General features: G+C 44.3%; 1 protein-coding gene across 1 annotated transcript in view; it reads right to left on the bottom strand.

Moving 5' to 3' along the window:
• SYNGR3 (synaptogyrin 3) overlaps positions 1 to 25,589 on the bottom strand; it is a 40,567-nt gene that overhangs the window by 13,719 nt on the left and 1,259 nt on the right. The gene's annotated exons all lie outside the window — the stretch shown is intronic.

Genomic DNA, 25,589 nt, shown 5'->3' with positions numbered 1-25,589 from the left:
TATAACAGCAGTCTGGATGTGTAGTGTGGAGCGCCCCCTGTAACAGCAGTCTGGATGTGTAGTCTGGAGCGCCCCCTATAACAGCAGTCTGGATGTGTAGTGTGGAGCGCCCCCTGTAACAGCAGTCTGGATGTGTAGTCTGGAGCGCCCCCTATAACAGCAGTCTGGATGTGTAGTCTGGAGCGCCCCCTGTAACAGCAGTCAGGATGTGTAGTCTGGAGCGCCCCCTATAACAGCAGTCTGGATGTGTAGTCTGGAGCGCCCCCTTTAACAGCAGTCTGGATGTGTAGTCTGGAGCGCCCTCTATAACAGCAGTCTGGATGTGTAGTCTGCAGCTCCCCCTATAACAGCAGTCTGGATGTGTAGTCTGGAGCGCCCCCGATAACAGCAGTCTGGATGTGTATTCTGGAACACCCCCTATAACAGCAGTCTGGGTGTGTAGTCTGAAGCACCGCCTATAACAGCAGTCTGGGTGTGTACTCTGGAGCACCCCCTATAACAGCAGTCTGGATGTGTAGTCTGGAGCACCCCCTATAACAGCAGTCTGGGTGTGTAGTCTGCAGCTCCCCCTATAACAGCAGTCTGGGTGTGTAGTCTGGAGCGCCCCCTATAACAGCAGTCTGGATGTGTAGTCTGGAGCGCCCCCTATAACAGCAGTCTGGATGTGTAGTCTGGTGCGCCCCCTATAACAGCAGTCTGGATGTGTAGTCTGGAGCGCCCCCTATAACAGCAGTCTGGATGTGTAGTCTGGAGCGCCCCCTGTAACAGCAGTCTGGATGTGTAGTCTGGAGCGCCCCCTATAACAGCAGTCTGGATGTGTAGTCTGGAGCGCCCCCTATAACAGCAGTCTGGATGTGTAGTCTGGTGCGCCCCCTATAACAGCAGTCTGGATGTGTAGTGTGGAGCGCCCCCTGTAACAGCAGTCTGGATGTGTAGTCTGGAGCGCCCCCTATAACAGCAGTCTGGATGTGTAGTCCGGAGCGCCCCCATATAACAGCAGTCTGGATGTGCAGTCTGGAGCGCCCCCTATAACAGCAGTCTGGATGTGTAGACTCGACAGTAGAGTTCCCCTTTACATGATATACTGTATTACCACTGGCAGTCACAGGGAATTTACAGACTGCAGGCTAAAGGGGAATTTTGTTTTGTGTGATGTATTTTAACCTTTTCATTTCATGGCACTGCAGGAAAGTGGAAAATTTGTTACCTGAAATTTTCCTTTCCTGGAGGCAGTAGGCCGCACACACATAGGGGGGTTAATGACTTATTAACTGCCGGATAGAATAGGCACAGTTTTATTAGCAGTTTAAACAGTTAACTAATTAGCTCCTGTATAAATTACTGTAAGTGGAAACACTGCTTGTATTGTATGTAGCAAAAATAAATTCATTAGGGTGGGATTATTGCGCTGCCTACGGACTCCAGGAAATGAAAATTTCAGGTAACAAATGTTCCACTTCCTGATTGTCCTACGGCAGCACACACATCTGGCATTCCGTAGCAGTAATATAGGTGGGTATTTGAAACAAACGCCATGTATCAGAGCGTGTAGCACTTTCTGTTTGTTTGTGTGTTCTAAAGCGCTCCTGATGATTTGGTTGCACACCTAATAGCAACCAAAGAAACGCGTCGAGCGAGTCAGGCTACTACCCTGAATGAGATAGGGCAGAGCCTTAATATAAGAAGTGACACATTTATGTAGCCAGTTGTATCAGCTTATAGACAAGGGTTTGCAGACCAATAGAGATTGTTTCTAGGTTACTTGTTGTATGTTGGGGGTAGGTGGAGGAGCGCTCAATACAATAAGTCCCTTGGTAATATACACAGTGGTCTGAGTGGCTGACAATATACTCACACCTGGTGAATACGCCACCTAGGACGGTCTATATGTTTTTTATCTACAGTCAGGTCCATAAATATTGGGACATCGACACAATTGTAACATTTTTGGCTCTATACACCACCACAATGGATTTGAAATGAAACGAACAAGATGTGCTTTACCTGCAGACTGTCAGCTTTAATTTGAGGGTATTTACATCCAAATCAGGTGAACGGTGCAGGAATTACAGCAGTTTGCATATGTGCCTCCCACTTGTTAAGGGAACAAAAGTAATGGGACAGAATAATAATCATAAATAAAACTTCCACTCCTTAATACTTGGTTGCAAATCCTTTGCAGTCAATTACAGCCTGAAGTCTGGAACGCATAGACATCACCAGACGCTGGGTTTCATCCCTGGTGATGCTCTGCCAGGCCTCTACTGCAACTGTCTTCAGTTCCTCCTTGTTCTTGGGGCATTTTCCCTTCAGTTTTGTCTTTAGCAAGTGAAATGCTCAATCGGATTCAGGTCCGGTGATTGACTTGGCCATTACATAACATTCCACTTCTTTTCCTTTAAAAAACTCTTTGGTTGCTTTTGCAGTATGATTTGGGTCATTGTCCATCTGCACTGTGAAGCGCCGTCCAATGAGTTCTGAAGCATTTGGCTGAATATGAGCAGATAATATTGCCCGAAACACTTCAGAATTCATCCTGCTGCTTTTGTCAGCAGTCACATCATCAATAAATACAAGAGAACCAGTTCCATTGGCAGCCATACATGCCCACGCCATGACACTACCACCACCATGCTTCACTGATGAGGTGGTATGCTTAGGATCATGAGCAGTTCCTTTCCTTCTCCATACTCTTCTCTTCCCATCACTCTGGTACAAGTTGATCTTGGTCTCATCTGTCCATAGGATGTTGTTCCAGAACTGTGAAGGCTTTTTTAGATGTTGTTTGGCAAACTCTAATCTGGCCTTCCTGTTTTTGAGGCTCACCAATGGTTTACATCTTGTGGTGAACCCTCTGTATTCACTGGTGAAGTCTTCTCTTGATTGTTGACTTTAAGACACATACACCTACCTCCTTGAGAGTGTTCTTGATCTGGCCAACTGTTGTGAAGGGTGTTTTCTTCACCAGGGAAAGAATTCTTCGGTCATCCACCACAGTTGTTTCCCGTGGTCTTCCGGGTCTTTTGGTGTTGCTGAGCTCACCGGTGCGTTCCTTCTTTTTAAGAACAGTTGTTTTGGCCAGGCCTAATGTTTTTGCTATCTCTCTGATGGGTTTGTTTTGTTTTTTCAGCCTAATGACGGCTTGCTTCACTGATAGTGACGGCTCTTTGGATCTCATCTTGAGAGTTGACAGCAACAGATTACAAATGCAAATAGCACACTAGAAATGACCTCTGGACCTTTTATCTGCTCATTGTAATTGGGATAATGAGGGAATAACACACACCTGGCCATGGAACAGCCGAGAAGCCAATTGTCCCATTACTTTTGGTTCCTTAACAAGTGGGGGGCACATATAGAAACTGTTGTAATTCCTGCACCGTTCACCTGATTTGGATGTAAATGCCCTGAAATTAAAGCTGACAGTCTGCAGGTAAAGCACATCTTGTTCGTTTAATTTCAAATCCATTGTGGTGGTGTATAGAGACAAAAATGTTAGAATTGTGTCGATGTCCCAATATTTATGGACCTGACTGTATACATGTAGTTGAAAATACCCACATCTTTTAATAATTTGAATAAAAGTTATATTTTAGCGACAACACTTTAATAGTTAAACATTGATCCAAAGATACATGTCCTTTTTCTGCCCATGATGCGGCCGTAGATCTGGTAGAATGTGCTCTAGTATTTAGGGGAGACTCTAACCCTTCTGCCGCGTAGCATTGTTGTATTATAGACTTGATACAACGGGATAAAGTAGATTTGCTTGCCTTTTTACACCTTGAAATTGAAGAAAAAGTGCCTCTGATTGACAAAAACTCTTAGTTTGATGAATATAAGAGAGAACTGATCTTTTTACATCAAATAGAAAAATATTATCATTTGACTCATGCTCGCCAGAAACTGATATTGCTGGAAGTACAATCTCTTGGTTCATATTAATAGTAGATGAAACCTTTGGTAGAAACCCTGGCATGGTTCTTAATACTGTGGCTTCTGGAATAAATAAGGTTCTTTACAGGATAATGCTTGTAACTCACTAATTCTTCTTGCTGAAGTAATAGCGACTAGGAACAGAGGTTTATAGGACACATGTTTTATTTGAGAATTCTCCAAGGGTTTCAAATGGAGGTAAACATAGATGTTTCAGAACTATGGAGAGGTCCCAGGACGACACCGGAGCATGACACACAGGTTTCATTTTAGACAGAGCTCTGAAAAATCTGGAAATAAATGGCTCTCGAGTAAAGCGTCCATCTAGGTTGGCATTGGTAGCCGTAAAAATGAACCTTAAGCGTATTTGGTTTGAGGCCTTCCTGCAAAAACTGAAGAATTGAGGCTAATTGATTTGGAGATCTTATTTCTTTCAAACAACATGAAAAGAAAATTGATCAAACACGAGTATAGATTTTTGTTGTAGACGGTTTTCTGGAAGCCAAAAGTGTAGTTATTACTTCGTCAGATAAACTTTTTTCTTTTAAAGTTTGGATGAAGAAATCCCTCTTGAGTTAGCAGGTCCTGGCGAAGTGGTAGCTTCTAAAGCCTGCCTCTCGAAAGAGTTAAACCAGGCCCCGCGGGGCCAGTATGGTAATATCGCAATGGCTTCCGCTTTGTCGTCTCTGATCTTTCCCAGGACTCGAGGAATGAGAGGCAGAGGTGGAAAGACGTAAATTAATATCCCTGTCCAGGAGATGGAAAGACCGTCTAGAGTCAGGGGATGATTCATCCTGTTCAGAGAACCAGAAACTTTCGATTTTGGCGTTTTGTCTTGTTGCCATGACATCTAGGGTTGGTGTTCCCGTTCTGTGAACAATCTGCAAGAATAGCTCTTGATCTAGAGACCATTCTCCTGGAGGCAACAATCTCCTGCTCAAATGATCTGCTCTCACATTGAGCTCTCCTTTTATATGAACCGCTGAGATTGATTTTAGGTAAATGTCTGCCCATTTCATTATCCTTTGCTAGGAGACAATTCTTCGTTCCTCCCTGCTTGTTCAGGTAATAGACGGCAGAGATGTTGTCTGACTGGACTCTTGAACATCTTGACGATGAAGCTCCGGAAGAAAATGAGACAAGGCCAGCCTGATGGCTCTGAGTTCCTTCATGCTCGAGGATAGGTGTAGATCGTTTTTGGACCATACCCCCTGCGCCTATTTGGTCCCTACATGAGCACCCCAGCCCAAGTTTGAAGCATCCATAGTGAGGACTATCACGAAAATAATGACTGGAGATCACAAATTCTCGAATTTGCAAATATATGACGAATATTCGGCCAAATATTCGCCCAAATATTCACGAAATATCGCAAACTCGAATATTGCCCCTGCCACTCATCACTGCTCGTTCTTCCGCGAGCACTTCTTCTAAAGCATGTTTTGCCGTGAATTCTTTTAAAAGTTGGAAATTAATTGGAGATTTGTTTATGTTTATCGCAAACCGTTCTTTTGGAGTTTGCTTGAGTTCCAGGGAATATCCGTGGATAATAGTCGAACGCACCCAAGCGTCTGAGAATGTCTGAAGCCAGGTTGTGACATAGTATTTTAGCCTTCCTCCTACAGGATATATCTCTTGCCTGGCATCATAAGATAGACCCTTTATCAAAAGGTTTCTTTTTGGGGATAAATTTAGAATTCTTATCCTCTTTTCTCCTTCTTTGGGAAGTGAAGGCACGAAAATGTCTCTGTGTTCTGGATGCTACAGTAGTTTGAGATCTCTGAGGTCTAGAATATATCTTCCGAGCAGAACGAGGAAAAGAGACACCTTTGTTTTCATTCAAAGATTTTAAAATTGGTTCTAATTGTGGACCAAAAAATGATGAGGGCTGAAAAGGAAGGGAACAACAATGACATTTGGATGGGACATCCCCATTCCATTCTTTAATCCATAGGGCTCTTCTAGCAGCATTGGATAAAGCCAGGGATCTGGAAGAGAACTTTGAAGTATCCAACGAGGTATGACATAAAAAATCAGTCGCTGATTTCATTAGGGTACGTTCACACTAGTGTTTTTCTTTTCCGGCACTGAGTTCCGTCCTAGGGGCTCAATACCGGAAAAGAACTGATCAGTTTTATCCTAATGCATTCTAAATGGAGAGCGATCCGTTCAGGATGCATCAGGATGTCTTCAGTTCAGTCTTTTTGACTGATCAGGACAGAGATAAAACGTTTTATCTTCGGCCAAAAAAACTGAATGCCGGCATTTTTTTTCCATAGGAATGTATTAGTGCCGGATACGTCCTTCCGGTCTGCGCATGGTCAGACCGAAAGAAATGTGAAAAAAATAAATGCCGGATCCGTTTTTCCGGATGACACTGGAAAGACGGATCCGGCATTTCAATACATTTTTCTGACTGATCAGGCATTTTTCAGACTGATCATGATCCTGATCAGTCTTACAAATGCCATCAATTGGCATACGTTTTGATAGATCCAGCAGGCAGTTCCGGCGCAAGTGTGTAAGTAGCCTAAGGGTACTTTCACACTATTTTGCCGTGCCGCCGGACCGACGCTCCGTCCCCATTGACTATAATGGGGACGGGGGCGTAGCTCCGGCGCATCACGTCAGTGCACGGCAAGCAATCCATTCAGGATGCATCAGGATGTCTTCAGTTCAGTCTTTTTCACTGATCACGACACGTCAGTGCATGGCGAGCAATCCATTCAGGATGCACCGGCAGTGCACGGTGAGAGGCCGCCGGACTAAAAAGTCGGACATGCAGTACTTTTAGTCCGGCGGCCTCTCGCCGTGCACTGCTGTGCTGCGTCGGAGCTATGCCCCCATCCCCATTATAGTCAATGGGGACGGATCGGCGGTCTGGCGGCACGGCGATATAGCGGTAGGACGGATCCGACAGAGTGAACAACCTGTCAGATCCGTCCTGCCGCTAGTGTGAAAGTAGCCTTTAGTGGTATATTTTCAAGGATTTGCCCTCTAGAAACTCCTTCTTCAATATCTTGTGTTAGTTGAGGAAGCCATCATCTCAAAGCCCTTGCTACTGGGATAGAAGAAAGGGACGACTTGACCGCCATGGAAGACATAGCATAAGCTTTTTTTTTAAAAGGTTATCTGATTTCCCGGTCCATGGGATCTTTTAGGAGAGAAGATTCTTCTGCAGGAAAGATGGATTTTTTGCAAAGCCTAGCCACTGCTAAATCCACTTTTGGTGGTAACTCCCATTCACTAGTTGCTTCTGGATTTAATTTCTAGGTAGAGTTGAATCTAGCTCCCGGATCTATCCTCTTTTCAGGCTTTATCCCAATCCTTTTTAAGCCAGCTACTAATTAATGGATGAGTGGGTAGTAGCACTTTTTCTTTAACAGAAGGAAAATAAAATAGCTGCTCTTTCTTTGATTTATCCTTTATCTGATTCAACAGCCTGTTTGACAGCTTTAATCAATGTGGAAATGTTATCTTTGTTTAATAAATACATATCTTCCATGGATACATCATCAGAAGAAGAAAGAGAAAGCACGTCTCCCTCTGAATATTCAGAGCTATTTGAAGGATCCTCTGGGACAGGGGAAATAAAATTCCTTTTCTTTTTAGATTTAGCAGCAGAAAAAGCAACTTTCATTTCAGCGAAGGTTCCAGAAAGCTGGAGGTGTTTGAGACATGTGCTTTCTCAACAAAAAAATAATATGAGACACAGGTAACATGTTTTCAAGGATGGAGAGTGGTATCCAAAGCTACCTTACAGCCAGAGAGGGTTCCGCTGCCCGGCAGAGCGCGGCAACCTAAGGGACAAGACGGACTTTTAAACTTTCAAATCTCGTGGGTCCCGGGCATGCGCAGAGCGAAGTAACTCCGCATCCAATTCGTGCCTGCGCAGAATGACGCCTCGACACCGCCGCCGCTACCATCTTGGATCCCCTAAGTATTGCGAACAGAAACATCCACTTACCCACAGTTCACGAGAGAACCTCCGGTGATATTCAGGCTGATATGTCTAGATCAGGCATGCTCAACTTGTTGCAAAACTACAACTCCCATCATTCCCGGACAGCCTACAGCTATCAGCCTACAGAAGGGCATGGTGGGAGTTGTAGTTTTACAACAGCTGGAGGGCCGCAGGTTGAGCATCCCTGGACTCTAGAGGATAGCAAGAGCTCCCTGCTTCAATCCAAACCACTTTCCGCTTGTTCACCCTGCAGGGGTTAATGGCCGAGGGATACATGTATACAGCACAGGGTGAGAGGTTGCAAGCTGAGGGACCCCCTCCCCCCAAAAAAGGGTATGCAATAACGGCACGTCACCCAATATGGAACCTTAGGGATATAGGGTTCAGTCAGTAGAAAGGTAAAGAGACAAAAATAATACAAGGAGTGTTTCCACTTACGGTAATTTATACAGGAGCTAATTGGTTAACTGTTTAAACTGCTAATTAAACTGTGTCTCTTCTGACCAGCAGTTAAGGAGTCATTAACCCCCTATGTGTGTGCTGCCGTAGGACGATCGGAAAATTAGGATTTAAAGGGGAAATTCACCCGACACTTATCCATGGGATCGGTGAGCGCCGCCATCTTTCACCCTCAATGCTTCACTTCGCCGCTTGCACAGATGACTAAGTGTGAAAGCGTCTTTAGTGCGGCCTATTTTTATTTTAGCGACTTCTCACTTCGCCGCAGTCTCACTCTCTGTGACGCACTCCCAGAGCCGGAAGCTGGCGCTCTGAATCTTATTATCATTTTCCTTACTTTTCCTCTCAGAACCCACCATGTCCAGAAATGCCCGCTCCCCCCTCTGTATTGTATGATTGGCATATGTGCCATGCAGGAAAGCTGCCTGACAACCTCTGTGGGAGCCGGAATAACAGCCATATTGGTTGTCATCCAACTTCCACGTGGACAAATAGGACTGAGAACATTTGTGAACTAAAAGAGGACACCTCAAGGACATGTATGGACTTAGAAATGCCTTTTAAAGGGGAACTCTTCTTTTAAAGGGAGTTTCCCCACTTTAAATATTAAAGGACCTGCACACCTTTCACCCTATGGGCCCTCTAAACAATACAAGTGGGTGCCCTTGTTTTATTTTAGAATGATGCATGATAATAGCTCAATTCCAAAATCTTCCCGATTACCAAGAGTCCCCCTTTACTGGTCATGTGCCGCTTTATAGTCAATCACATGGCATATGAGCAATCCGATCATGTAACTGGATGATAAACTGCACCTAGCTAGTTGAGTAGGACTCTTCTCTGCCTGTGACTTTAAATTCAATCCACTTAGGGTCCACCTATGCTTAGCACTGGCACCGCCCCTGCTTAAATCTTAAAGGGCAACACTCCTTAAAAGCTGTACTGAATTAATTTCATTTTGTTGGGCCTACAAAATAGATTAGACTACAGATTCTTCTCATTGGACATCTTTGGCCTCGCAGGTCATGTTTTTGTAGGGGGGTTTCAAAAATATTCCTTGGGGAAAAAAATTCACAGCAGAGTGAGAGAGGGGTGTAGCATGTCGCCGATCCCTAACAGCATCGCATTTTACACTCTGATGACAAGGAAAGAGCATCTCTGTCTTATCTATAGAAAATGTAAGATATGTGTGAAGTCAGCCGCCCTGCACATTCCTTCTTCTCAACACACCGGGACAGCCAATAGGTCATGGTCTCCAACCTGTCTTTCTCCATCTGCTGCAAAACTACAAGCCCCATCATCCCCTGACAGCCCAAGGATTAATACGATAGGGGGAAAAAATACCTGAACAATACCAACTCACACAACTGATGTGTTTGTTACAGTGTATCAGTGTGTGGACTATCTCACAGAGGATTCCCTATTATGGCTTTTTCAGTGTTTTGCGGGCCGTTTTTAACGGATCAGTTTTTCTGTTTTTTGTTTCAGTAGTGTTTCCAGTTCCGTTCCATTTTTCCGTATTGCATAGGGTACTTTCCCACTAGCGTTTTTGTTTTCCGGTATTGAGTTCAGTCACAGGGGCTCAATACCGGAAAAAAACTGATCAGTTTTATCCTAATGCATTCTGAATGGAGAGCAATCCGTTCAGGATGCATCAGTTCAGTCCCTCTTACGTTTTTTGGAACGGAGAAAATAGCGCAGCATGCTGCAGTTTTCTCTCCGGCCAAAAATACTGATCACTTGCCGGAATGCTGGATTACATTGAAGTGTATTAGTGCCGGATCCAACATTAAGTGTTCCGGCAAAACGGATTCGGCTTTCCGGTCTGCGCATCCGCAGAACTTTAAAAATTAATACCGGATCCGTTTTTCCGGATGACACCGGAGAGACTGATCCGGTATTTCAATGCATTTGTCAGACGGATCAGGATCCGGATCCTTCTGACAAATGGCATCAGTTTACGTCCGGATTGCCGGCGACGGAACTGCCTGCCGGAATCCTCTGCCGCAAGTGTGAAAGTACCCTTATACAGTAATTACATAGAAAAAATTGGGTTGGGCATAACATTTTCAATAGATGGTTCCTCAAAAACGGAACGGATGCAGAAGACATACGGAGTACATTCCGTATGTGTTCAGTTTTTTTTGCGGATCCATTGACTTGAATGGAGCCACGGAACGTGATTTGCGGGCAATAATAGGACATGTTCTATCTTTTAAAGGAACGGAAAAACGGAAATCCGGAAACGGAATGCATACGGAGTACATTCCGGTTTTTTTTGCGGAACCGTTGAAATGAATAGTTCCGTATACAGACCGTATACGGAAGGCCAAAAATCGGCCTGTATACGGAACGTAAAAAACATTTGTGTGAATGAGCCCTTAGGGCTCGTTCACACGACCTTATATCTTTTTCAGTGTTTTGCGGGCCGTTTTTCCCGGATCCATTTTTCAGGTTTTTTTTTTCAGTAGTGTTTCCGGTTCTGTTCCAGTTTTCCGTTCCGTTTTTCCATATGGCATATACAGTATACAGTAATTACATAGAAAAAATTGGGCTGGGCATAACATTTTCAATAGATGGTTCCGCAAAAACAGAACGGATACGGAAGACATACGGAGTACATTCTGTATGTGTTCCGTTTTTTTTTTGCGGACCCATTGACTTGAATGGAGCCACGGAATGTGATTTGCGGGCAATAATAGGACATGTTCTATGTTTCAACGGACCGGAAAAACGGAAATACGGAAACAGAATGCATACGGACTACATTCCGTTTTTTTTGCGGAACCATTGAAATGAATGGTTCCGTATACGGACCGCACACAGAACGCAAAAAACAGCCCGTATATGGAACGCAAAAAACCTTCGTGTGAACGAGCCCTTAGGCACAAGGTCACAAACCCTCAGCTGTGCGAGCGGGACTAGGTAAAAATGGATTTACAGCCAACAAGAATGCAGAAAATATGTAAAAAATTCACAATCGTTCTAAGATTTACAAAAACTCAGAACATTAGTCCCCTCAAATGACCCTATTAGTGGCCTGATTGCTGGACCGGTCCAAGGGGGGCCAGGTTCTTTCTCTGTTAGGAAAGAACACTGGGGCTGGCTTTACATACATTTCCTGGTCATGTTATTTCTGCATTAGCCCATTTAGCCCTGAAATACTTTGTGCTGCTGTGAATATTCTGATAAACTAGGTTACTATAAGGAAATGGTAGCAAACATTACTTCACTGCAGTAGAGCAGGAATCCTCTCTGCCTAGGACTTTAAATTCAACCCAATTAGGGTCCACCCCTGCTTATCACTAACACTGCCCCTGCTTAAGTTGTTCAGGGCAATACTCCTTAATGGGGTTATCCAACCACTATAATGACCCCTATAAATTCCTAGGCCCCTCCTATACATTATACTTACCTGCTCCCTGGCATGTGCGTCACTCTGGATCCCTGCACGGCCAGGAGTCTCGTCCTACTATTGGCTGCTCCCCCCATCACCGGATGTTTTGATCCGAGTGACGGGGAAGTGCAGCGGCGGCCGCGCAGAGATCCGGAGATACGTGGGTGTCATGGAGCAGGTAAGTATAATGTATCAGAGAGGCCCCGGCATTAAGGGGGGGGGGGGGGGTCATTATAGGGGTTGGACCCCTTTAAGGGTCGATTCACACGTCCGCAATTTGGGTCCGGATCCGTTCATTTTCAATGGGGACGGAAAAGATGTGTGCTGTCCGCATCCATATTTCCGGTCCGCAGCCCCGAACTACCGGTCCGCGGCTCCACAAAAAATAGAACATGTCCTATTCTTGTCCGCAGCTGCGGACAAGAATAGGCATTTCTGTTGGGGTGCCGGGGGGGTGTTTTGCTGATCCGCAATTTACGGATCCGCAAAACACTGCAGACGTGTGAATGGACCCTAAAGGGGTATTCCCATCTGGGACATTGATGGCATATAGCCAGGATATTCCATTAATGTCAGATAGCGGAGGGTCTCACTTCAGAAAAGGACCCCTGAAGTAACACCCCTGAAGTAACCAGAAAGCAGCGGCACATGCACGGTGACCCTCCATTCACCGCTATGGGAGTTCTGAAAATAGGCGGGCATGCTTGCACCACTATTTTCAGAACTGTCAGAGAAATCAATGGAGATTCACTTCAGGGGCCACTTTCTCTAGATAGGAGCGGGTCCCAGAGGTGGTACCTGCACCCATCTGACATTGATAGCATATCCTAGCGATATGCCACATGGACTATAACCTCTTTAAAAGCTATGAACACCTTTGGGGCAATTTCTTTTTATGATTGCATTTTACTCATTTTGGGCTAAAGTAATTTTTTCTACTGTTTTTCCTTAAAAATGTTTAGCCGTTTTTTGGGATACAAGGGTCAAAAAAATCAGCAGAATATTACTTCTCAATCCTGTCATCTGACGGCTCATGTGAAGCCTTATCTCTGATATCCTGACCTCAAAAACACTCATTATAGCTAAAGTTTTATCAAACTGAAAACAATAGATGAATAATCTAAATAGAATAAATAATTGAATATAGAATAAAAATATAGAAAAAATAAAATAAATAAATAAATGTAAAATAAATAAAAAATACCGAATAAATAATTGTTTATGAGTTCAAAGATCAGAGATAAGGCTTCACATGAGTCGTCAGCTGACTTGACTGAGAAGTGATACTCTGCAGACAGATTTTTAACCCTTGTATTTCAAAAACGGCTAAACATTTTTAACAAACACCAATTGAAAAAATTATTTTTCGCACAAAATGAGTAAAATGCAATCCTAAAAAAATTGCCTCGAAGGTGTCCATAGGCTGTTCTCCATTCAATCTACTTTGTTGGGCCTCCAGAAGAGAGCAGACTGCTGATCCCTCTCAGTGGACGTCTTTGGCGTCACACCTGTCCGCAGGTTGATCATGGTATTGCAGCTCAGTCCCATTTACTTCAATGGTGCAGGTCTGAATACAGATAGAACAGTCGAGGCAAAAAGCAAAAATATATAATCAGAACCGATGCTTGTTGATTCTTTGGCAGCCAACTGGTTAAAAAGCGTCAGACAGTCAATGAGTCATGTTCGGCGTTTCAGTTCCCATCTGGAAATCTGCCAAATATCCCATTTGCATATTTAATTTTACGCTTATGTCTCAGTTTTTGGTAATTGAAGATGGCCCGGAGCTCTGAGCATGCAAGATAAATATTAGAACTCGGGAAGGCAATTTCACTGATGGGCTGAACATCACACAATGGAAGCGCAAATGTGAATAATTGCGTAAAAGAGAAAAAAAATCGAAATAAATATATGTGGGGGTCCAGTTTGTACCCACCGTAATGACCCTGATAGTTCAAATGTATGCTGCGTCTTGATAAAAGGATGGCCTTGATGTCCAGACCTTCTTAAAGGGATGGTGCCTGTTAGAGAGTTGATGTCTAGGCTCTGTAAAAGGGGCGTGGCCTGATGTCAAAGGGACAGTATAGCCTCAAAGGGTTGGAAAAAAGGAAAGTCCTGATGGTACGAGCTGCTAAAAGGGATAGAGCGAGCTTGAAAAAGGATAACACTACTGATGACGGGGGGTTAGGCTTGTTGAAAAAGGGATATTATTGAGCATATCCACCTAATAGAGATGACACTTAATAGAAAAAAGGAGAGCCCTGATGTCTATACCCTACAAAGGGGTGGAGCTTGTTGATTTATGGGATAATCCTGATGCCTAGACCCCTCCTAAAAGGGGCAGCAATTGTTGTAAAAGGGATAACCTTGCTAGGATCTCCATAACAGGGAGGGGGTATTGCTCATTACAATAGGTGAACATGAACTGAATGCGTAAGTGAGTTGGCAGGAATCATACCTTAGGCCTGTATTACACCAACCGATTATTTGACCAATATCTGTCCAATCAGACCAATAGTTGGTGTGTATGACGAAAGATCTGTGTGTGTAATAGGCCATCTGACCAACTATAATCTGTCAGATAATCTGTTGGTGTAATACAGGCCTTAGAGTCTAATATCCTCACTGCCAAAGCAATCAATCCATTCCAGACTGGAAAATCAATAGGGATCTTCTCCAGAGGGAAAGTGACTCCATGTGACGTGTTCTCAACGATTATCAGACGAGAACCTCAGAGGTCCTGCTGTACACAGCGGAGGGATCACTCCCATCATTATTACATGACTTTTTTTAAATTTCATATCATAAATAAAATTCCCCCAACGTAACTGATGTGACCACTGGACGGAACGGAAAGGTTCTGGTAGCAATTTCTGGATCTGTATTTTAAGTGAGAAGTTAAAGTGTATCTGAAGGACTGGACTTTCTATCTAAAATTAGGGGTTTTCCACCCTTATCTCTCTATCTATCTATCTATCTATCTATTATCTATCTCATATCTATCTATCTATCTATCTATCTATCTATCTATTATCTATCTAATATCTATCTATCTATCTCATATCTATCTATTATCTATCTCATATCTATCTATTATCTATCTCATATCTATCTATCTATCTATCTATCTATCTATCTATCTATCTATCTATCTATCTATCTATCTATTATCTATCTCCTATCTATCTATCTATCTATCTATCTATCTATCTATCTATTATCTTCTATCTATCTATCTATCTATCTATCTATCTATCTATCTATCTATCTATTATCTATCTATCTCATATCTATCTATCTATCTATCTATCTATCTATCTATCTATTATCTTCTATCTATCTATCTATCTATCTATCTATCTATTATCTATCTATTATCTATCTAATATCTATCTATCTATTATCTATCTAATATCTATCTATCTCTCTATCTATCTATCTATCTGTCTATCTATCTCATATCTATCTATCTATCTATCTATCTATCTATCTATCTATCTATCTATCTATTATCTATCTCCTATCTATCTATCTATCTATCTATCTATCTATCTATTATCTTCTATCTATCTATCTATCTATCTATCTATCTATCTATCTATCTAATATCTATCTATCATCTATCTATCTATCTATCTATCTATCTATCTATCTCATATCTATCTATCTATCTATCTATAATATCTATCTAATTAAAATCAGCTTTATTGGCAGGACTAAATACATATTAGCATTGCTAAAGCAAGTGGAAAATAATTGGGCAGGGCTGGGGGATGGGGACACGTCCAGGGCGGGGGTCTAGGAGTCCATGGTATATCAGGCTCCTCTCAGTCTATGGCAGGCAGTAATATATTGTGCTGCTATGGACGCTGTGTTCTCCTCTTCCCCCAACAGTATGGAGAGTCTCTCTTCTTCCTTCTTGGAGGAAGAGTCTGGGAAGAGATCAGACAGTCTCCTGAAGTGGGTGTCCGTCATGGCTGAGTATCTATCTATCTATCTATCTATCTATCTATCTATCTATCTATCTATCTATCTATCTATCTATCTATCTATCTCTCTATCTCCTATCTATCTATCGTACAGAGGTAGCAATCACTGCCGGGGCTTGGTGTCTAAGAGACCTAAAGGCCCCATAGGGGGCATAACTACTGTGTGCAAAGGGCACTGGGCGGGGTGAGGGGCGTGGCTTAGTGTAAAAAAATAAATAAATCTAAGCACGCCGCTGATAATGTCCCTCCTTAGGCTTTTTAAAAGTTGGGGGTATTGAAAAGTATCGGTATCAGTATGTGCCCCCAGCCTTCAACTGTGTGACTAGTGAGACCCCTGGATGTCTACATGAAGGTCTGACAGTGTCACCTACCTGCAGTGGCAGCTGTTGCTAAGCAACAGTCCAACTGCTTAGAAACACGGCAGCCATGCACGTATAACATGCATCACATCCATTTGCAGAATCAATGTTTATCTCTCTTTTTTAGCTCCATTTTAGTATATTCTGCAGAGTGAATGTGTCTGGTTGCTTAGCAACCATTTCCCAGGGTGGCCACCATTTGACTATATGTCGCTGTGTATCCAGAGGTGGTCACAGGAAGTATTACCTGCCTCTCCTTGCTACTAAAATCCGTCTACGTCCCTTTTGGGCACCAAATTGTCTACGAACATTACAAGATATTCTGCGTGTTTCAACCCCCCCTACCCCCCCCCCCCCCCCCACATACACACACACACACTTATTTGCAATATCTCTGTTTGCTGTAAGTGAATGGGAACAATCTTGTTTACATCCCAAGGCTGAAACTCCTATAAGCCTCGTATGTATGGATGCTCTGCTGTGCCTGTGCTCTGGTGCTCCGGTGTATCGATGGGGTACTCACCAATCATACTTTGACGGCCTATCCTAAGGAGATGCTGTAGTATCCTGAAGCAAGGGTAGTTTGGACCATGAATGTTTGTGGACATTTGCCCCTATTGCTACTGTGAAAAGCCATCAACTCCATACTTTATTGCACTTTGAAGGGTTAACTTGCACTGTGATCTATACTGTTATGTGCACTTATACTGTTTTATATTGTTGAACTGCATTGTATAAGTATATTGTAATATATCCTGTTCATTTGTCCTGTTATTGCCGTATATCTGCACTGCACTGTGGAAAGGGTTAATGCACAGCCAGCTAATACTGAGAGACTTTGGGACTTTCTATCTATGCACCAAGAAGCTAGTAATCTTCCACAGTTACTATAATTGACTGTGCAAAGTTTGTGAAAGCAAAAGCCAGACACACTAACCTTTTGAATGTCTGTTTTTGCTCTGTAGTTTATGTCTGAAGACGGATTTATGTCTGGAAAAATTCATTCCCATAGACTTGCATTGAAACTCCATACAAGTCTACGACAGACAGAAATTCTAACAATGTTTCTGTTTAGGCTGCGCTTCTCCACTCCTCCCACTAGAACAGGGATCAGCAACCTCCGGCACTCCAGGTGTTCTGAAACTACAACTCCCAGAGTGCTCCATTCACTTCTATGGGAGAACAGCTGAGCATGTTTGCATGATGGGAGTTGTAGTTTCACAGCGGCTGGAGTGTCAAAGTTTGCTGATCACTGCACTAGAAGGTTCTAATTCAGCTTTAGTCAGAGCCCCTAGTTGTCTGTAAATGACCAGTGTTTAGTAGGAGAGACTCTATCAGTCTACGTGAGTGACCAGAAGAAGATGCTGAGATGGGAATACTGAGCCACAGACCCCCGATTACCAGCCTGTTAACCAAGGAGCCAGCCAGACGACTGAGCCACAAACCCTGGGCCACCACCCTGGGCCACAAACCCTGGTCGCCACCACTGCCTGTAGAGTTTTGCACTTGAGTTCCTGCAGTACAGAAGCACACGGGTTTACTGACTCTCTGGACTTATTTCCCATTGGGGTGCTCCATGCCTTACCATCCCTTCTGGAGAGCAGCAACACATGTGTAACGCCCCAGAGTGGCATTACCACTCCTACGCCCTGCTTCAATCTGTGTATGCTAATATCATGTCAACTATGCATTTATTTCAGGTCCTATACACTGTGCATTTCTAATGTTTGTAACTGTTATGTTTAAATGTAATGTGCCTGGTTCACCAGCAGGTGGCAGCAAATACGGCAGAGCTACAGTTAGGTAGAATGGAGCTTTCCATTCAGTTCTAACCCCCCTCTGTGGAGGAGTGGGCGAGTCCCACTTCCTGCAGGAAGGGTGGGGATCAGTTTTAGTTGGTCTAGCTTACCCCCTGCTAGGGGGAGGAGGGTCTGCTGGACATGCCCAAGCCAAGTCAGCCAGAGCACCTTCAGCTCTGCTGGATGTGGAGGCCACAGCTTAGAGCCTCAGGGGCCAGGAGGAGAGTTCCATGGCATAATTAAGAGACAGATTACAAAGAGAGAAGTTGCAGCATAAAGAATAAGCTAAGTTATAGCGCAAGCCTGTCAGCACAGAAGAGCCAGAGAGCAACAGATGTAGCAGAGTTGAGTTTGCCTGCCAGAGTTTTAATGCCAAAGCCTGCTGGGACCGAGACAAAGTTTGAAGATTGTGTCTGATGAAAGTTTATCAAAGAAAAGCTGCTTTTTAACTACATCTTAAGGTCTGGACTCAAGTTATTATTTTATCCCTCAATTTGTCTGCTTCGGAGTCAATGCCTGGGGTCCAACCGTATCCAGGTAGGAGCACCGTGACACTCACTTACACTAGAAGGGACATTTTAGGCTACCCTATACCACTCTGCCATTCCTACACCTGGGTACCGCCACCATTACAAAAGGGGCCCTGGGAATTGGTGTTCGTTGCACATGGTGACACCTCAACGGCGTCCGCGGGACCCAGCGTAGCCTTGGGGCCACCCCAAACCCAGCCACTGCAATGCCACAGAGGAAGGGAGGAGATAAGGCTGGCTGGAACGAGACAGCAGGACCTATGCATTTGTAAGAAGCTTGGGTGACTCTGTGACAAAAGTTCCATAGCCGCTAATGATGGCTGCTGTAATCTTTTGGACACGGCTTCTTGAGGAAGAAAAGATCAGGCTCAGGACTAGCTGATTTCTCTGCAGATAGGCTTTGATTTTTGCATCCATAATACACGTACGACAGGGAAATAGTGACTTTTATTTCATTGTTCTTTGCAGAGGGAGTTCTTTTTCCCAAGCGTTTACCTGCCCCACGGCATTAACAAACAGGTAATTGCTATGCACCAAGGGAACTGAGAGCAGGCAGCACCTGAAAGGCTTCCAAACGCTCATTTTATCATTCATAGGTCATAGACAAACAAGAACATTCCTTTAATCCGGCTTCCCGTAGTTCAGAAATTCAGAACAGGAAAACCAGGAGCAGCAGACTGACTCCCAGAGGGGACACTCCGTCCGTCTGGGACCACAATGCAAAACCCGATAAGGGCAAATAAAAATTTAAAGGGAAGATTTATGCCATCAAATGACTCCCAGCGCTTGGCACACATAATATTGCTGCCCAGTTCCTCCCCCTTTGCCCTGATTAGCAGCCTTTTGCCATCCTGGTAACCACATATAAACCTGGCGCATTTGACATTCATTCCCAGCGCATGCACAGTAAGTGAGCCCTGTGGCCACAGCAGGAAGTGCACCAAGCATGTGCTGGGCACGAACGGCGCATGTAGAAAATCATTAACCAAAATTGCGACGTGCATACCAGGGTGGGGCTGTCAGGGCAAATGGAGGGGAGCTGGGCAGGGTATGCAAGTCGGATATGTCATGAGCGGTGACAGGTCCACGTTAGAGTACCTGCACACGAATTTCCGTGCAGATTTCTGTGCGGTTTTTGGTGCAGATTTGATGCGGTTTTGCCGCAGATCTTACCCTTCATTGGAAAAGGGTGAAATCTGCACGCCAGGTCAATTTGCGCATGGAAAAAAATCCGCAAACTGTACACTTTGCTGGCACTGTACTACAATGTCGTTTTTCCACACGGGAACCCGCATGGCGTATTCCGCAATGTGTGCAGGTGGCTTTAAAGGGCTATTCCCATCTTGGACATTGGGAGCATATCGCTTAGGATCGCTCTGGGACCCGCACCTATACTTAGAACGGAGCTCGCAAAGTGAAAGAGAGTGGGCCACACATGCGCAGCTACCCTCCATTCATTTCTATAGGACTGCTGAAAATAGCTGAGTGGCATACACATCTGTTATCAGAAGTCCCATTGAAACTAATGAAGCGGTGCGCGGTGTGCTTCCAATTAGTTTCAATGGGACTTCCGAGAATATCCGAGTGCATGGCTCGGCTACTTTCAGCAGTCCCATAGAAATGAATGGAGGGCGGCCAATCACGATCAGTGTACCCACCAGCACTTTGCGGGCTCTGTTCTAAGTATAGGTGCCGGTCCGGGAGGTAGGACCCACATCTATCAGACATGAGGGGCATATCCTAGCGATATGCTCCCAATATCCAAGATGGGAATACCCATTTAAGTTGCAGGGTGACTTCAGACATGTTGCAGATTTTGGCGCAGATTTGCTGCGGAATTTACCCTTGCATTGCCTCTTACACAGCCATCACCCAGCTTTCCCGTAGTCCAGAATGTTACACCCCCTTTGCTATATATGTATAACTAGTCATCTTTGTCATTGAGGACCCTAGAAAAGCTGGGTGACACCCCCTGCAGTTGCTGTAGCGGCTGCATATTTTCCTCATCCAGCTTTCCTAGGACCGGATACACCTTGCTCTGACTCTGTGCTATGCAGAGCTTCAGCACTGGTGTCGTTCCCAGTTGTGGGATTTGTATCCGACCAATAGGAAGCCGCGATATTCACTGGTGTCATGGCCGCACGGAATGCCTCAACTGGCGGCTGACTTGGCTCCTGTTTCCAGGAAGACAGCGAGGTGTTGCCTGAAATACAGGCAGCAATTTCATACGCACAAGCTCCTGGAGTATCACACCTCCATGAAGCAGAGCCCAATGTGTTCTTGGCTTCTTCCCCTTTAAAGCCATCTTAATATATACACAACCCCTTAATAACGCCATCTGGTACTGAACTATTATAAGGCTATAATGGACGGTGTATTATGATCCCCTGCAACAACATTCAAATGACATTGCATGGATATAAACTAAGGTCCTAACAAATCAATCAGTCCATGGGCTATTTCACAGCAGAGCGGCCTAGGCCCGGATTATTCACGCTGCAGTTACGCGCAGTTCATTGCGTGCTGGGTAAAGGCTGCACTACTGGGATGCTCAGAGACTGTGTCTTCTCTGGCGTATGGATTGTCATGGACGTAGCGCTATACCGCAGGGCAGAACACAATACAGAGGAGATTTAGAGACCAAAGCCAGGAAGCAGGGGAGCAGTTGCCCCTGGCAGCCAATCAGATTTCCGCTCTCATTGTAAAGAGGCTCTTTGGAGGATGAGAGCTGGGAGCTGATTGGTTGCTAGGGGCAATGGCTCCCAGTTACTCACTCACTCACAACAATCACCGGAAATCTAATTTCCCAGTCTGAGACACGCGTGTTATGGGAAAGACAATTAACCCTAGGGGCCTAATGACATGACTTTGCCTTTTGCAGCTGTCTTGTGAAAATCGTGGCACAAAATGCAAAACGGCTGCAGGGTGAAAATCAAACCCATGAATAACATGCAGCTTCCATTCAGATACATACAGAAATGGTATCCACAATATGGAAACCCACTCAGTAAAAATGGGGGGCTGGTCACACATTTAGGGTCACTTCCATAACTATTTCGCCCTTTTCGGTTACCCGCTAGTCATGGTAACAACACATGGCCTGAGTGTTTTCTTAAAGGGGTCAGTCTGTTAGTCATGGTAACAACACATGTGTTTTCTTAAAGGGATCAGCCCACTAGTCATGGTAACAACATATGGCCTGAGTGTTTCCTAAAAGGGGGTTGTCCGTTAGTCATGGTAAGAGCGCATGACCTTAGTGTTTCCTTAAAGGGGTTCGTCCGTTAGTCATGGCAACAGCACATGGCCTCAGTGTTTCCTTACAGGGGTTCGCTTACCGGAGCCTCTTCGTGCAGATGATCGGCGGAGTTAACGGGGGGCAGACCCCTGCCAATCTAAAATTTATCAATAAATCTCAATCCCAGAGAACCACTTTAAAGGGGTATTCCAGACACACACATTTATCACCTCTCCAGTGGACAGCTTTCAGGCTCAGCCCGGGGACCCCCATCGGACTCCTGTCTGCCACATCCCCACGACTGCGGTGAGGAGGAGTTTGAATAGAGCAGCATTCGAGCATGATGGAAGACATGCTGGGGGAGTCAGATCACTAGGGTCCCCATTTCCAGTAGTCGAACCACCACCTGTTTAATATTTATTACATATGCAGTGAATAACTGATAACTGTATGGGGCTGGAATACCCCTTTAAAAGGGAAAATGGGGCAATCGCAAAGAATGTTCTAGAACTTTATCCCATATGGAAACATCGAGGTTGCTTGTGCCCAAGAAGGAGATCAGATCTCATTCTCGTACTCTGTGTGCCGCCATATGGTGCCTCTATGATACAGCATGAGATAAAACATGGATTAAGTTGGAGGCTACACACAGTATTAGTATCTGGGCGCACCGGACCACCTGACCCACTAGCCCCCCATACTAGGCTTTGCTGTAAGGAATGATAACTACCATATAGGCCCATTAGCTCAGCGGTCATGATAGATCTCAATAGAAATGCACCACTCAAGGCGGAATTCCCCTTTAAGTACTTTACTCAGCCAAATTAGAACATCTGCTGGAAATAGGAAACTGTCTGAATGTTCTTATTAATCATGTTTGGAAAGTACCAAGGCACTGTAAAATCAGAAGGGTACACACCCATTATAATCACAGCGTCAACCGAACGCTCTGCCGTCTCCTGATTCGGGCACGGTAGCTATGTAGCTATACAGGTCCAAAGCTAGCAGCCGCACTCGCATCCTGGTGCCACATACCAGCCCCCCTGCCTCATCAGACAGCACCCAGCGTGGCAGGGTGGTCCGGGTCTGTTACAGATTTTGCATTGGTGTCCAGGATACTTCAGATTAGTGGAGCCCCTCGCTGCAGCCACTTGGCGGTCTAAAGCAATATTAGCAACCAGTTCGATATCAGCTTTAGGGCTCATGCACACGAACGTTGTTTGGGTCCGCATCCGATCCACATTTTTTGGATGTGGACCCATTCACTTCAATGGGGGTGCAAAAGATGCGGACGGCACCCCCACAAATAAAAATAGAACATGTCTTAGTCTTGTGCGTATAGGATAGGACTGGTCTATTGAGGGACAGACTTTCCGTTCCGCAAAATGCAGAACGCACACGGCCAGTGTGTAGGAGGCCTTATCCAGATCTTAAAGGGATCCGCTCATTACAAGCCCCTTTACTAGGTTACTATATAGATTTCCTAATATCTCTTAAATTAGTCAATTTACACTGAGGATGAGATTTCTTCAGATCTCGTGGAAAAAAATGCAAGCAATTCTGCGGCGGCGAATCTGCAGCGTTTTCATCCTGTATGGACATATTCATAAGCCTGTTAGTGGACTACTCCTGTAAAGGGAGTAAATCCAGTAATAGTAATTTATTAAAGGGGTATCCATACAATAGAAATGTAAGGCATATTCACAGGAAATGCCGCTAAAGGTGGAGCCCCCAATAAGTGCCCCCCCAGCGTGACTTATAACCGGTCACAATAGTGAGGAGAAACAGGAAAGAGTTGGCCACATTGTCTGGTTTAGTAAATGCTTTCATTCCCTATAACAATGCTGAAACATCTTTTCTTAAAACTCTGCTATCCTCTTTTATTCCTCCCGGAAATACTGTATGTACTAAATGACCATATCACCGGGTTTTACAATTCTTTTCTATGGTGTGTTTCCCTACACAGTCTGTTCAATCAATGCTGACTTTATCAGACTGTACAGGGATACACACCATAGAGAAGGAGGCTTGTAACACCCAGCTGCCAAGTTAATCACCCATTTTCAGGAAGAATAAAAGAGGAATGGCGCAATGCAGTGTATTAATAAACAACAATGCAGCATTGTTTTTTTCGGGGGGGGGGGGGGGGGGGGGATACAACCACTAAAACAGACATGTCAGAGAAAGGGCCGGCCTGCTTTAAAATGATATCCGCTTCTTAAGAGCATGTCCTTTGTAGTTCCAAAATTCTGCACTGATAACTTGCATAATATATTGTTCTAGCAGGCTTGGCTCTCATTTTCTGAGACAGAGCTCCAAATCCCCTGCATGGCCATAGAGTTAAATCAGGCATGCTCAACCTGCGGCCCTCCAGCTGTTGCAAAATGACAACTCCCAGCATGCCCGAACAGCCCACAGCTATCAGCTTACAGCAGGGCATTGTGGGAGTTGTAGTTTTACAATACAACAGCTGGAGGGCCGCAGGTGGAGCATGCCTGAGTTAAATGATATAATTCTCTATGCCTGCAGCTGCCCCTAGAGGGAGCTCAAGAGCTTACTGCATACTGTTTGTACCATAGAAATCAATTATTTAGTAGGCAGTGAGCTCTTGAGCTCCCCCTAGCGGTGGCTGTAGGCAGAATATATTCATATCTATTTTCTATGCTGGGGATTTTGGAGCTCTGTATCAGGAAAACTGACCGCTATAAAGATATATTAAGAAATGAGTCAGCACAGAATGTCAGAGCAGATAGCCAGAATGTAAAATGTGGCCTAATGAGCTTCAACTTACTTAAAATACAATTGAATGTTCCATGCATCTTCTTCAGTCCTGCAGCCATTCCATTCCTAAACCCGCTGAAAACCCCATTGATCAGACTGTCTGCATTGATCCAACCATCCTATTGTCCATTCCTTAGGGGGCCCACTGTCGATTCCATGATGTGTCCAAATCAATCAAGGCGCTAATGAATAGTCATATCTGGGAAATTCGGGAGGGTTAATAATAACCTATTCCTGGATCTCCAGCAAATTTTCGTGAAACTGAAAGGAAACTGGCAAGAGATGACCTGCAGCAGGTGAGGGCATGGGAGGGTAGAGCGACAGGTAACCTCAATTCTGGATCTAGCCCCATGTATTCGCACAGGCCACAATGCACGGTCATTATCACACAGCAAACACCGTACTATTCTCACTGCTCCTTGTGCACACAGAGCTCATCCTCCTCCTCCCATCTGATCACGACCCCATCTGTAGTGTTGATCGAAGGGGGAGCCATAGAAATGTCTGCTAACCCCTTATTATTCTCCGTCGGAAGTCACTCTATCGATATAACATATTCAAGCCCTTATTATAGAAGGGTATACCCTAAGCACATCCTTAAGTATGAAATGGCATACTTAAAACATAGGATGAGAAAACCGGATTGTAAAGTGGTATAACAAGAGCATGTCCTTATTATAGGATGGTTTACTGTGTGCCCATAGGACAGAATGGTATATCATATTTATCCCCTTAGAACAGAACGTGTGCCATAAGCATGTCCCTCGAACAATACGGTATAACACGAGCACGTCTGTAAACCAGGATGGTGTAGCTGAGCAGAATCTAATTTTGAACAAAAGCATGCCCTAAGAGAAGAAGGCATAACATAATCATGTCCTAGAGATGGTATAGGCATAATGTCCTTGTTGTGTAATGGTATAATATAAGCTTGTCCTTAGTACATAATGGTAATAATATTAGCAGTTCTTTGGTATGTAATGGTATAATATAAGCATGTCCTTAGTATATAATGGTATGATATTAGAATTCCCTTCATAAATAATGGTATAATATAAGCATGTTCTCAGTAAATAATGGTATAATATAAATATGGTCTTAGTATATAATGGTATAATATAAGCATGACCTAAGAATAAAATG

This window comes from Bufo bufo, chromosome 7, assembly GCF_905171765.1.
Source record: "Bufo bufo chromosome 7, aBufBuf1.1, whole genome shotgun sequence".
NCBI classification, from domain to species: Eukaryota; Metazoa; Chordata; class Amphibia; order Anura; family Bufonidae; genus Bufo; species Bufo bufo.
Note: the sequence above shows the minus strand (reverse complement) of the source record. Positions and strands in the feature narration are given on the sequence as shown.